This window comes from Hevea brasiliensis, chromosome 8, assembly GCF_030052815.1.
Source record: "Hevea brasiliensis isolate MT/VB/25A 57/8 chromosome 8, ASM3005281v1, whole genome shotgun sequence".
Lineage (NCBI taxonomy): Eukaryota > Viridiplantae > Streptophyta > Magnoliopsida > Malpighiales > Euphorbiaceae > Hevea > Hevea brasiliensis.
Genome location: NC_079500.1, coordinates 100309035 through 100321818, shown reverse-complemented (window position 1 = coordinate 100321818; position 12784 = coordinate 100309035). Strand labels below are relative to the sequence as shown.

Genomic DNA, 12784 nt, shown 5'->3' with positions numbered 1-12784 from the left:
AAAAGAAGAACAACAAAGATTTGAGCAAGAGGAGACAATTGAAAATATGGAGAATCAAAATAGAGCTATTGGTGAAAACAATGGAGGAAATGAGCAAAATAGGCAAAATGAAGTGGTTAATCAAAATGATCCTCAGAGAAGATCCATGTTAGATTATGCTTTTCCTAGATGTGCTGATGTGAGAGATAACGGACCTATCATTGGAGCTAATCAATTTGAGTTAAAGACTGGTCTCATTCAAATGGTTCAGAATTCACAATTTGGAGGTAGTCCACTTGAAAATCCTCATTCTCACTTGAAGAAATTTTTGATGATATGTGGTACACAAAGGCAACCTGGAGTTTCAGATGAAGTTATTCGACTCACCTTATTTCCATTTTCTCTTCGGGATTCAGCATTGGAGTGGTATGACTCACTTCCACAAGCTACTATAGCTACTTGGGAGCAGCTATCTCAAGCTTTTCTATCTCAATTTTTCCCACCTGGGAAGACCACTCATTTGAGGAATTTGATGGTAGCTTTTAAGCCAAGGGATGATGAAACTTTGTATGAATCTTGGATGAGATTTAAGGAGCTTGAAAGGCAATGTCCTCATCATGAAATACCCAAATGGATGATTGTTCAGAATTTCTACACCAGAGTTACTCCAGCTATAAGAAACACAATTGATTCACAAGCAGGAGGAGATTTCATGAGAATGACAAGTGAAGAATGCTATGATCTATTAGAGAAGATTGCTCATAACATCCATTTGTGGGGAAATCCTAGAGCACTTGAGCCAAAGAAAGCTGGAATTTATGAACTTGACTCAGTTAGCTACATGAATGCAAGATTTGACCAGTTGACTCAGCTTCTTAGTGATTTTTGCACAAAGGCAACAACCTCAACTCCTACAACTATGCAACAAGTTGCTTACACAGATGGAACCCAAAGTTGTGGAGTTGATTACTCTTCTTATGGTGATGATTATTTGCAAGAACAAGCTGCTTATGCAGGAGGTTATCAATAGAAACCTATGGGAAATGCTTACTCTAATGTGAACAACTCAACATGGAGACCACAAGCAACTTTTGCTCAACAAGGCCAAAGCTCAAATTATGCTCATAACCAGCAGTATATGCAGCAGAATAGACCTCAATTTCAGCCTCAATTTCAGCCCCCAAGGCAGCCACAACCTGGATATCAAGCAAGAGCACAACAATCCCTTCCACCTCATGAACCGAAGCCAACCTTGGAAAGCATGATGGAGAAATTTTTTGCTGAACAAAGCAAGATGAATAGCAAATTGGAGGAAGAAATGCAACACATGAGACAAACCATGGATCAATTACAAGTCCACAACCGCATGTTGGAAACTCAATTGGCTCAACAAGCAAGCTCATCGGCAAGCAAATCCTATGGGAAACTACCTAGCCAACCACAAAACCCTCATGAACAATGTAAGGTTGTGACCTTGAGAAGTGGTAAGAAAGTTGGTCAAGAGAGTGAAAACAAGAGAGAAGAAAAAGAGAGCACAAAAGAAGAAAATTCAGTTGAGAGCAAGAAAAATGAAAAAGAAGAAGAAAGCAAAAGTGAGCAAGATGAGGGAGAGAAACCATACATCCCACCTGAACCTTACAAGCCCACCCTTCCCTACCCTCAAAGATTCATCAAGCATAAGCTAGACAAACAATTTGGCAAATTCCTTGAAGTGTTAAAGAAGTTGTATATCAATGTGCCATTCACTGAGGCACTATCCCAAATGCCAAGTTATGCCAAATTTTTGAAGGAGATTCTTTCCAACAAGAGAAGGCTAGAAGATTATGACACCATCAACTTGGGAGAGCAATGTAGTGCTATAATTCAAAAGAAGTTACCTCCCAAACTCAAAGATCCAGGTGTGTTTTCCATTCCTTGTCATATTGGTGATAATTGTGTGGCAAATGCCTTATGTGACCTTGGAGCTAGTGTCAGCCTAATGCCACTTTCAATATATGAGAAGTTGAATATGGGAGAGTTGAATCCCACAAACATGTATCTTTCATTGGCTGACCGTTCAATTAAGTATCCAGAAGGCATTCTTGAAAATGTGCCTATCAAGGTTGGGAAATTCTGCATTCCGGTGGACTTTGTCATTTTAGATATGGAAAAAGACACAAAAGTTCCTATCTTATTGGGAAGACCCTTTTTGGCAACAGCTGGTGCATTAATTGATGTGAAGGGTGAGAAATTGACACTTAGAGTGGGAGATGATCAAATGATATTCAACATCAATCCAGCCATGAAAAGGAAACATGAAGAAGTTGAGTCTTGTTTGCGGGTAGACATTATTGATGAGATTGTTCAAGAGCATTTTAGAAAAGGCTATCCACAAGACCCACTTGAAAATTGCTTAGTCCATGGTGGGAGCATTGATGATGACAATCACAACATAGCTGCTTTTGCACAACACTTGGAGAGTTCTCCACCACATCCTGAAGCCACAATTTTTCAACTTGAAGGAGTGCAAAATTTGGAGATCAAACCACCATCATTAAAGGTAGAGGATGCCCCAAAGGTAGATCTTAAACCTCTTCCTTCCAACCTCAGGTATGCTTTTCTTGGACCAAATGGAACATATCCTGTTATAATTAATGCATTTTTGACTGATATTGAGATTGACAAATTGTTGAGAGTTTTGAGAGAATATAGGAGAGTTTTGGGTTATGCAATTGATGATATAAAGGGAATTAGTCCAACAGTTTGTATGCATAGGATTTTCCTTGAGCCAAATAGTAAACCTTCCATTGAACACCAAAGAAGATTGAATCCTACAATGAAGGATGTTGTGAAAAAGGAAATCCTAAAATTACTAGCTGCTGGAATTATTTACCCTATTTCCGATAAAGGAGTGGGTGAGTCCTGTGCATGTTGTACCAAAAAGGTGGGGTGACAGTTGTTAAAAATGAGAATAATGAATTGATACCCACTAGAATCAAGTACAGTTGGAGAATGTACATAGACTATAGGAAGTTGAACAATGCTACAAGAAAAGACCATTTTCCCCTTCCTTTTATGGATCAAATGTTAGAGAGATTAGCCAAGCATTCTTTCTTTTGTTACTTAGATGGATATTCTGGTTTCTTTCAAATTCCAATACATCCTGATGACCAAGAAAAAACTACCTTTACCTGTCCCTATGGCACCTTTGCCTATCGAAGGATGCCATTCGGATTGTGTAATGCGCCTGGCACATTTCAAAGGTGCATGATGGCCATTTTTTCTGATTTTATTGAAGAAATTATGGAGGTCTTCATGGATGACTTTTCAGTTTATGGTACTAATTTTGATTCATGCTTGACTAATTTGTCTAAAATCTTGCAGAGATGTACTGATAATGATCTGGTGTTAAATTGGGAGAAATGCCACTTTATGGTCCAAGAGGGGATCGTTTTAGGGCATTTAATCTCAAATAGGGGAATTGAAGTGGATAGAGCCAAAATAGAAATTATTGAAAAATGCCCTCCAACCACCACAAAGGAGTGCGGAGTTTTCTTGGACATGCCGGGTTTTACCGGCGATTTATTCAGGATTTTTCTAAACTTGCTAAACCCTTAACAAATCTTTTGAATCATGATGTTAAATTTGATTTTAATGAAGATTGTATGGTTGCTTTTTGCAGTTTAAAAACGGCCTTAACAACAGCCCCTATCATGCAACCCCCTGATTGGACTTTGCCATTCGAAATTATGTGTGATGCAAGTGAGTTTGCTATTGGAGCTGTCCTTGGCCAGCGGAAAGATAGGAAACCTTATGCCATTTACTATGCAAGCCGAACCCTTGATGAAGCTCAAGTCAATTATGCTACAATTGAAAAGGAGTTCCTTGCGGTAGTATTTGCACTCAATAAATTTCGTTCTTATTTGGTCAACTCAAAGGTAATAGTTTTCACTGATCATGCAGCAATAAGGTATTTAATGAGCAAGAAAGAAGCTAAATCTAGGTTGATTAGATGGATTTTGTTACTTCAAGAATTTGATCTAGAAATAAGAGATAAAAAGGGTGTTGAGAATGTGGTGGCTGATCACCTTTCTAGGATAAAAACTGAAAATAAAGATGATGAAATTGTGCCAATTGATGAGTTTTTCATGAATGAGCAGTTGTATGTGTTGAATTCTGCACTTCCATGGTTTGCTGATATTGTGAATTTCTTGTCTTGTGGTGTCTTGCCACCTGATTTATCTTGGCAGCAAAAGAAAAGATTTTTGTATGATGTTAAATTTTATTCTTGGGAAGAACCTCTTTTGTTTAGGAGATGTAATGATGGAATAATTAGGAGATGTATACCAGAGGAAGAAATAAATGATGTTATTTACCATTGTCATTCCTCTGAATATGGTGGTCATTTTAGTGTCTCAAAAACTGTTGAAAAGGTCTTGACATCAGGTTTCTATTGGCCTAAAATGTTTAAACATGTGAGAGACTTTGTAAGCAAGTGTGATAGGTGCCAAAGGGTAGGCAACATTTCCAAAAGAGATGAGATGCCCCAACAATCTATATTAGAAGTTGAATTATTTGATGTGTGGGGAATTGATTTCATGGGGCCATTTCCATCTTCTTATGGGAATAAATATATCTTGGTAGGGGTGGACTATGTATCTAAATGGGTAGAAGCTATTGCTACACCTACCAATGATGCAAAAGTTGTGGTGAAATTTCTGAAAAAATTTGTTTTAACCAGATTTGGTGCCCCACGTGCCATAATCAGTGATAGTGGTAGCCATTTTTGCAACCACCAATTTGAAAAATTGATGAGAAAATATGGGGTCAAGCATAGGATTTCCACACCATATCACCCTCAAACAAATGGCCAAGTAGAAATCACAAATAGAGAAATCAAGCAAATCTTGGAGAAAACTGTCAATAAGTCCAGAAAAGATTGGTCCCTTAAATTAGATGACACTCTTTGGGCATATAGAATAGCATTTAAAACCCCCATAGGAACTACACCTTATAGGTTAGTTTTTGGGAAATCATGCCATTTGCCCGTAGAGTTAGAACATAAAGCTTATTGGGCCATAAGAACAATCAATTTTGATTTACAAGCTGCTGGACACAAAAGACTTTTGCAACTTGATGAGTTAGAAGAACTGAGACTTGATGCTTATGAAAATGCTAGGATCTATAAAGAAAGAACAAAAAAATGGCATGATAAGCATATCAAGAAAAAGGACTTTAAAGAAGGAGATTTAGTTCTCTTATTCAATTCAAGGTTGAAATTTTTTCCAAGAAAACTAAAATCAAGGTGGTCCAGTCCATTCAAAATTATAAAAGTTTTCCCTCATGGTGCTGTGGAAATCTTTGGTGAAAAATCTGGTAACTTCAAGGTAAATGGACAAAGGTTGAGGCATTATTCAATTGGTGAGCCAATTGAGAAGATAGCAACTTGCTATCTCTCTCATTCTCCATAACATTTTGAGTGAGTATGGTCAAGCTAAAGACCTAAACTTAGCATTTTTGTACATAACTCCCAATTTTTTATTGATTCTTTATTTCTTTCATATATATATATATTTGTTTTAAGTTTTTTTTAATACTCCTTATTCAGAGTTTAACATTGTTCTACTTTCCTTGTGCAGATGGGATACAATTCATTGCAAGCAAATGAGCATAAAAATTTTTTTTTGTTTTAGTTTAGCTTTAAATTTTAGCTTTAAATTTTAGTTTTAAATTTGTTCACTTACCATTTTCATCTTTCTATTGTTGAGTATTTGCTGGTACATATTGCTGGATTCATTGCCCTTTTGGTTAATTTTAAAAGAAAATTTTTTCAAATTTTGACATCTTGGTTTAACAAGAAAATTATTTGAATGTGGATGTGTGAATTGGTGCTTTGAAAAATTATTTTTTATGAGTATTTGATGAACATGACAAATTGAACAATTAGAATTCATGTTATGAAGGTTTAATCATTTGAAATCTAATTTGTTTCAGTTTTTTAGGTGCTATGAAATTTGGTCAAATTTGGGCAGCAGATTGCACAACCTGCGACATAACCGGTTTTGCTTGTGTCACCGCTTATGTTCGCTGGGCATATTTTTGGGCAGATTGTTGCACAACCTGCGACATAACCGGTTTTGCTTGTGTCACCGCTTATGTTCGCTGGGCACATTTTTGGGCAGATTGTTGCACAACCTGCAACATAACCGGTTTTGCTTGTGTCACCGCTTATGTTCGCTGGGCACATTTTTGGGCAGATTGTTACACAACTTCCGACATAACCGGTATCCTTATGATCTAACTTGTGTCGCCTGTTTGTTTTGCAGGATAAAAACTTCCTTCACCAGAATGGGCCAGCAGCTACCCCAAGCCCAAACCCAAAAGCCCACTAACCCATATAAAAAAAAATAATAATAAAAATAAATAAATAAAAAAAAAATATATATATATATATATATATATATAAACCAAATCCCAAACCTAAAGCCCATAACCCACACCTAAGCCCAAAACCCAAACCTAAAGCCCCTAACCCGATAACCCACTAACTTCTTCTCCCCTCTCGGCTTCGCCCCTGACACGACCCTCCCCTTCCGCTGTAACCTTCACCTTTACCGTCGCCTCCACCACCCACCATTCCTCTTCAACTTCTTCCCATTATTCTTCTTTTTTTTTTCTTCGATCACGCCCCTCCATTTCGCCATGCCCGACTCCCCACTCTCTTTCGAAAACTCACCTCCCCACTCCTCACAGCCGCCGCAGCCCCAAACTTCTCCACCCATGAATGCCGACCCATCACCGGCTCATTCTGGTGACGCCCCGATCGCCACATACAAGAAGAGAAAGGCAAAATGCATTAAGCCACACAAATCAACGGGCGACGTCAAGAGGAAGCGACCCGAACCGGCCACACAACAACCCCCAATCCCCCCCCCCCAATGCCTGCTGCACCTGCTGTCCGACGTGGCATCCCAAAGTCGGCGGTCAAGCGCCCTGGTACATCTAAAGGTAACTTTGCAATTCCCTCCTCTTTGCCTACTGCTACACACTGGGTATTACCTACTGCCAACAAGAAAAGAAATAAGGCAAGAGTCGTAGCTCGAAAAATGGTTCAAACTCGGTATTTGGATGTGTCTACACTTAAATCCTTGAAGATATATGATGAAATGCAGACTCTGTTAGATGCTTTAGGTTGGGTGCGATTTGCACATAAACAGGAACTGGTTTACCCCATTTTAGTGCAGGAATTTATGGCCTCCCTGTCCACTAATGAGCATAAAATTGCCTTGGATAATGACTTGACAATCAATTTGAGATGCCTTGGTCAAGATAGGGTGCTGTCTATGGATAATTTTCACCATATATTTGGCTTTCCACCTGATGGTCTGTTCAAAATACCTACTAGCCAAAGGGACTATAATGGGTATGAATTTTGGCAGCAAATTGCACCTTCAGCAGGTACCTTCAAACCGAGGCACAGTAAGGCCTCCAAGATTGAGAATCATGCCTTGAGATTGCTTCAGAGATTAATTGCAAATACAATTTTAGGAAGAGGAACTAGTGTTGGCACAATGTCACAGTATGATTTATTCTTTTTGTGGTGTGCAAAACCGCAAAAAGCTTCCCCTGGTTATTATTTTTGCCGTCATGTGATCCGCCAGACTACTAGGGGTACTGGTAACATTGTGTTTGGAGGTTTGGTCACACCCATTTCACATTATTTTGGCTTTAATCCTCAAGTTCACAAGTGTGCTGCTGTTCCAACTGGTTTGCTATTTTTGGATGGACCTCATTTGGCCAACCAAAAATTTTGTATCAAAAATGAGGCTACCAAGCTGTATGAGATTCCTGCACTAACAGAACCACCACCTGGTTCTCCCACTGCAATTAGCTCCTCCTCAGCATCTGAGCGACCATTTGAGCAGCCTTTTACACAACCTTCACGCTAGGCTCCACCAGCTGCCCAACTTGCTTCATCAACAGCTTCTGGACCATCCATAGCAACTCTTCTGACATTCATGGAGAATCTCAGTGATGAGATCTATTCTTTTCGGAAAATGACGGATGTCTCTTTTCAGACATTACGAGATTTAGCTGACATATATTTGGATAGAAGTGCTGAAATGCAAGACGAGTTGAAAGTCATGCGAGCTAAGCTGGAGAAGATCGAAACAAACCAGGCACTGATTTTGAGCATCATCTCTCCACAACAACCACCAAAAGCACCACCACCTCCACAAGATGGCAAGGGCAAAGGAGTTCTCATACCTGACTGACCAGCTTTTATTCTCCATTTACATTTCATGTCTTTATTTTTAGTTGTTTAATTAATTAGTATTTTGAACTTATTTAGTTAATATTTTGCTTGTATTATTTTTCTTTTACTTGAACCATTTACTTATTCAGTTTTTTTTTAGTTCCTCATAACATACATTTTTCTTTTATATCTTTAGTACATTGCTCACTTGCTTTGATATGCTCCTTCGGAATTTACACTTGATGATTATATTTTTGCGCTTAACTTCCCTATTCCAAATTTTTGAGTTTAATTAATGGATTCCATTGCACTGTTTCTTTTGCAATGAGTGCAGCAGCTGTCCAAATTTTATTTAATTATATTGGCTGCACTTCAATGAGGTAACAACTCTCATCTCAGCTTGTGTCACTTTCAACACAAGTTGTGCTATCGCTTATGCAACAGGGTAATAATTCTTTATCCACATATGAGCCCCCATTTTCTGCACATATAGCCAAATTATCCCATTCCTTGCAATCTTTTAACATTGAGGACAATGTTCATTCTGAGTATGGGGGAGAGGGTAAATTTTTTGCAAAAATTATTTTTTCTTTTTCATTTGCATATAGTGACATACACATTCGTTACTTCATACTTATACATATTCACATATATACACTGCATATAGCTTTATATATACTTAGTACTTAGTTGCATATAGATTCACTATACATTTATACATTCATGCATTTCATTTGTTCATTTAAAATTTTTGAATTTTTAAACCAGTCTTTGAACTCCATAAGTCGCTTATTCGAGCAATCCAACTTGCCTTTAGATGGTTAGTGGAATGAAAGTCCCAGCTGGGTACAAAGTCTTAAGCATTATTCTTTCTCTTACTTAATAGCTGAAAATTAATACATTCATCTAGGTATGCAGATTCTGATTAGTTATTTTGAGTTTTGAGTGTCTGGATAAGCCTTTAAGGAAGAAAATGGTCCTTGTCGTCTCACCATTCCTAGAACAAGCATCTTAGATCTTTCAAAGTGAAATTTTTAACTTGCATTTGATAAGAATATGATTTAGGCATTCCTTCATATTTTAAACCTCACATTTAGCCTTAACCTACCTTAATCTCATTTCAACCCTTGCAAACCCCCTTGAACCTTAATTCCCTAATTTCTTTGGAACCCAAATCATTTACCTAGCCATAAAACCTAAACACTACCACCTATTTATGAGAATAATATTTTAGCAATTAAGTGCATAAAAAAATAATAATGATTAAAAAAAAAAAACCTTGGAGGATTGAAACATCTCGAAAAGTGCTAGAGTAATTGTAAAAATTTGATAAAAAAAAAAAGTCACCAAAATATCCCAAAGGTAATTTTGGGTGTGACATGAAATAGGGACACATACAAATATAAAAAAAAAAAAAAGAAGAAGTATAAAAAGTAGTCCCTTTATATAATCAATGTGATAGCACTTGAGATTCATTGTGAATTTCTTTCCTCTTGATAAAAAAAATTCTATTAAAAAAAAAATTGATGCACTTTGAGTTTCATGATTAATATTATTCTCATATTTTGTTTTCCTTATTCCGTTTCTTTGTTAACCACAATTTTACCTTATATGACCCCATTATAACCCTTAAAAAGACCTAATGATTCTTTGAAAAATGCTTGTTACATTAGTGGAGTTAGATCTTTTATGCTTGCATATGGGTTTGGCAATATAATCTTCCATACATTACTCACCATCTATTTTAGACACATTGGCTATCTATTTCATTTAGGTTTGTTTTGGCACAATTGACTCTTGTAGTTGGTTGGTATTTGTTGCTTGGGTTGATTGGTTAATTCTTAGCTATTTTGTAATTGTTGAGAGTGATTGCTTCATTCTTTGTGCTTCGCTGGTGGGAACTTGGAATGTTGGTGGCTAGGGGTAAGTTGGTGGATTTTGAGTTTTCAAAGACTGATTCTATTCCCTTCCAAATGAGTTTTAATGAAATTTTGCTTGGGGACAAGCAAGAGTTTGAGTATGGGGGAATTTGATGCATGCATTTTAGATCATCATTTAGGTGTAATTTTTGCATATAATTTACCCTTGTTCATAGCTATTATTATAGATATTAGTATATATTTAGTCAATTTTACAATTTTCACATTTCTTAGTTTAATTTTTGGAATTTCTTTGTTTTGTAGGTTAAATTTGGAGAAATTTGATGTATTTTGATCAGAGTAGCCATTTGGAGGAGATTATAGTCGAATTGCAAAAATTTTTGAAGTTGAGTAAAAAATGGCCGAGAGCGACACAACCTGCAGCACAACCGGTTTAGCTTATGTCGCAGGTTGTGTCGAATCGTCAGATATTTAGGCAGATTGTTGCATAACCTGCAGCACAACCGAATTAGCTTATGTCGCAGGTTGTGTCGAATCGTCAGATATTCAGGCAGATTGTTGCACAACCTGCAGCACAACCGAATTAGCTTATGTCACAGGTTGTGTCGATCGTCAGATATTCAGGCCGAGAGCTACACAACCCGCGACACAATCGATTCAGCTTATGTCGTTTTTACTGGAAATGGCTGACGTGGCATTCTCGTTACTCTGACTTTTTACCTCACTTTCTCTAGAACCTTCCCCCTTTTTACCCATTCTAGGGCAGACCCCTAACCCATATAAAGCCTCCTTTATCATTTTCTTTCGATAAGGAGCAAGGGAGGCATTTTTGGCAAGAAAAGAAGAAGAGAAAGAGAGGGCACGGGAAGCATTTCTGCAGCAGCAGCAGGAGGCTCGTTCTGCACTTTTCTGCAGCAGCTTCATCTGCATTCTTCTGGGTTTTTCTACTCCTTAGCTTACATTTCCATTATTTCTTCATTTATACATTTGGGTTTGTTTAGAAATTATGATTAGTGAGTAGTTGTTTGAGATTCTAGAGATGGGTTTGTAAATATTGTTTTGTATTGTGGTTTTGAACTGATTTAGCCATTTAAATGAGGATTGTTACATTTTGATTTATTGCTTGTGTGCTTATTGCCTTGCTTGATGAATGGGCCCTCATTAAGTTAAGCTTTAATCCTTAATAGATGGACTGAAAAGTGAATATTTGGGATAGATAATCTTGTAATAAACTTGGTTTTCTTGGTGTTAGAGATAAGCTAAGAGAATTAAGGGGACTTTCCAAAATCAATTAGAGCATTAATTGGGTTTTTGTTAGGTTTGAAATACCGTGAAAACAGGGTTTGATTTAATGAAAACCAACTTTGAAATGCTTGAAAAAGGTTTCAAAAATTTAAGAATTGATTTCCCTCAAAATTGCAATTCTCTTGTGTTTGGCTAAATTAGGGATAAACCACATGCAAACAATATTGAAAATCCAATCTCTAGAATCACTTTAATTTTTATTGAATTTAGATTTAATTCCTCTCAATTTCATAAATAGAAATTTCAAATTAATTTTTAGTAATCTAGTTTAATTAATTTTAGTTAATTGTTTAATTTAGCTTTAATTCCTCAAATACCAATTTTAATTCCAAATTTCATTTTACATTCTAATTAGTTTACACTTTTATTTCCAATTTAAGCACAATTCCCTGTGGGATCGATATCATTTTTTAAAACTATACTATTGTGACCCGTGCACTTGCGGATCAACACAACAGTATCACTGTGTGTTATGAAAGTATATGTTTTTTTTTTCTTTAAGTGAGAGTATACATGTCATTCTAAAACTATACATAGAAGGTAAAATTATGGCGTTGGAAACCAGTCGTGGTGTTTGTATTGGAGAAATTGATGGATTGCTCAATTTCTCCTACCTGTCTGTTGGATCTCTGGCAAAGTGACATACTGCAAACAAATGAACAAACACCAATAACAAAAAATGAGATGCTCAAACACATGCCATTTGACACTGCCACCCTTTGCTTGTTGCCCAAATAACGCTGTCGCCCATGACTGAACCATAAGCTCGGAAATAGTTGCTAAACATTATTATGTATGTCTAAAAGAGGGCATCTTACCCCTCTCTCTTTTTAATGCGCGGATTCTGAATAGGGACGTTGAATTGATGATTTTAGGCTTCAGGTACAGTAAAATGTTTTTGTGGGTCTTAAAATGTCTCTTTTTGCTCAATATGGTAAATGCTTATTATGTTGAGATGGCTTAAGTATAATTTTTGAGCCAATAAAAGAAACTATTCTTTTAGCAAATGAAATAAATTTAAAAAAAAATTACAAGATGAAACTTTAAAAATATTACAATGATTGCAAAAATGAATAAAAATAAAGAAAGATAATAATTAAATTTGTGATCAAATATACGGCTATGGACGCCAAAAATGTCATATTCTTAATTTTAAATAAATAAATAAGATAAAAAAACTTGATGCTACAATTACACGTTAAATAAAATTTTATTTCTTTTTAGAAAAAAAATATATTACGTTATTATTTTTTTATATAAATATAAATTGACGTCTCATGATTAGTGAAAGACTATATATATATATATATATATATATATATATACACACTGAGTAATCTATATTTTTTGGTATGAAGCTGTGAAGGTGAGATGGTATAACTTT

General features: G+C 36.3%; 1 non-coding gene across 1 annotated transcript; it reads right to left on the bottom strand.

Annotated features, from left to right (window-relative positions):
- Positions 1 to 496: 496 nt before the first annotated feature.
- LOC131182713 (small nucleolar RNA R71) lies at positions 497 to 603 on the bottom strand. The gene has a single exon (XR_009150974.1). It is a non-coding gene; the product is annotated as a small nucleolar RNA R71 (small nucleolar RNA).
- Positions 604 to 12784: the final 12181 nt, after the last annotated feature.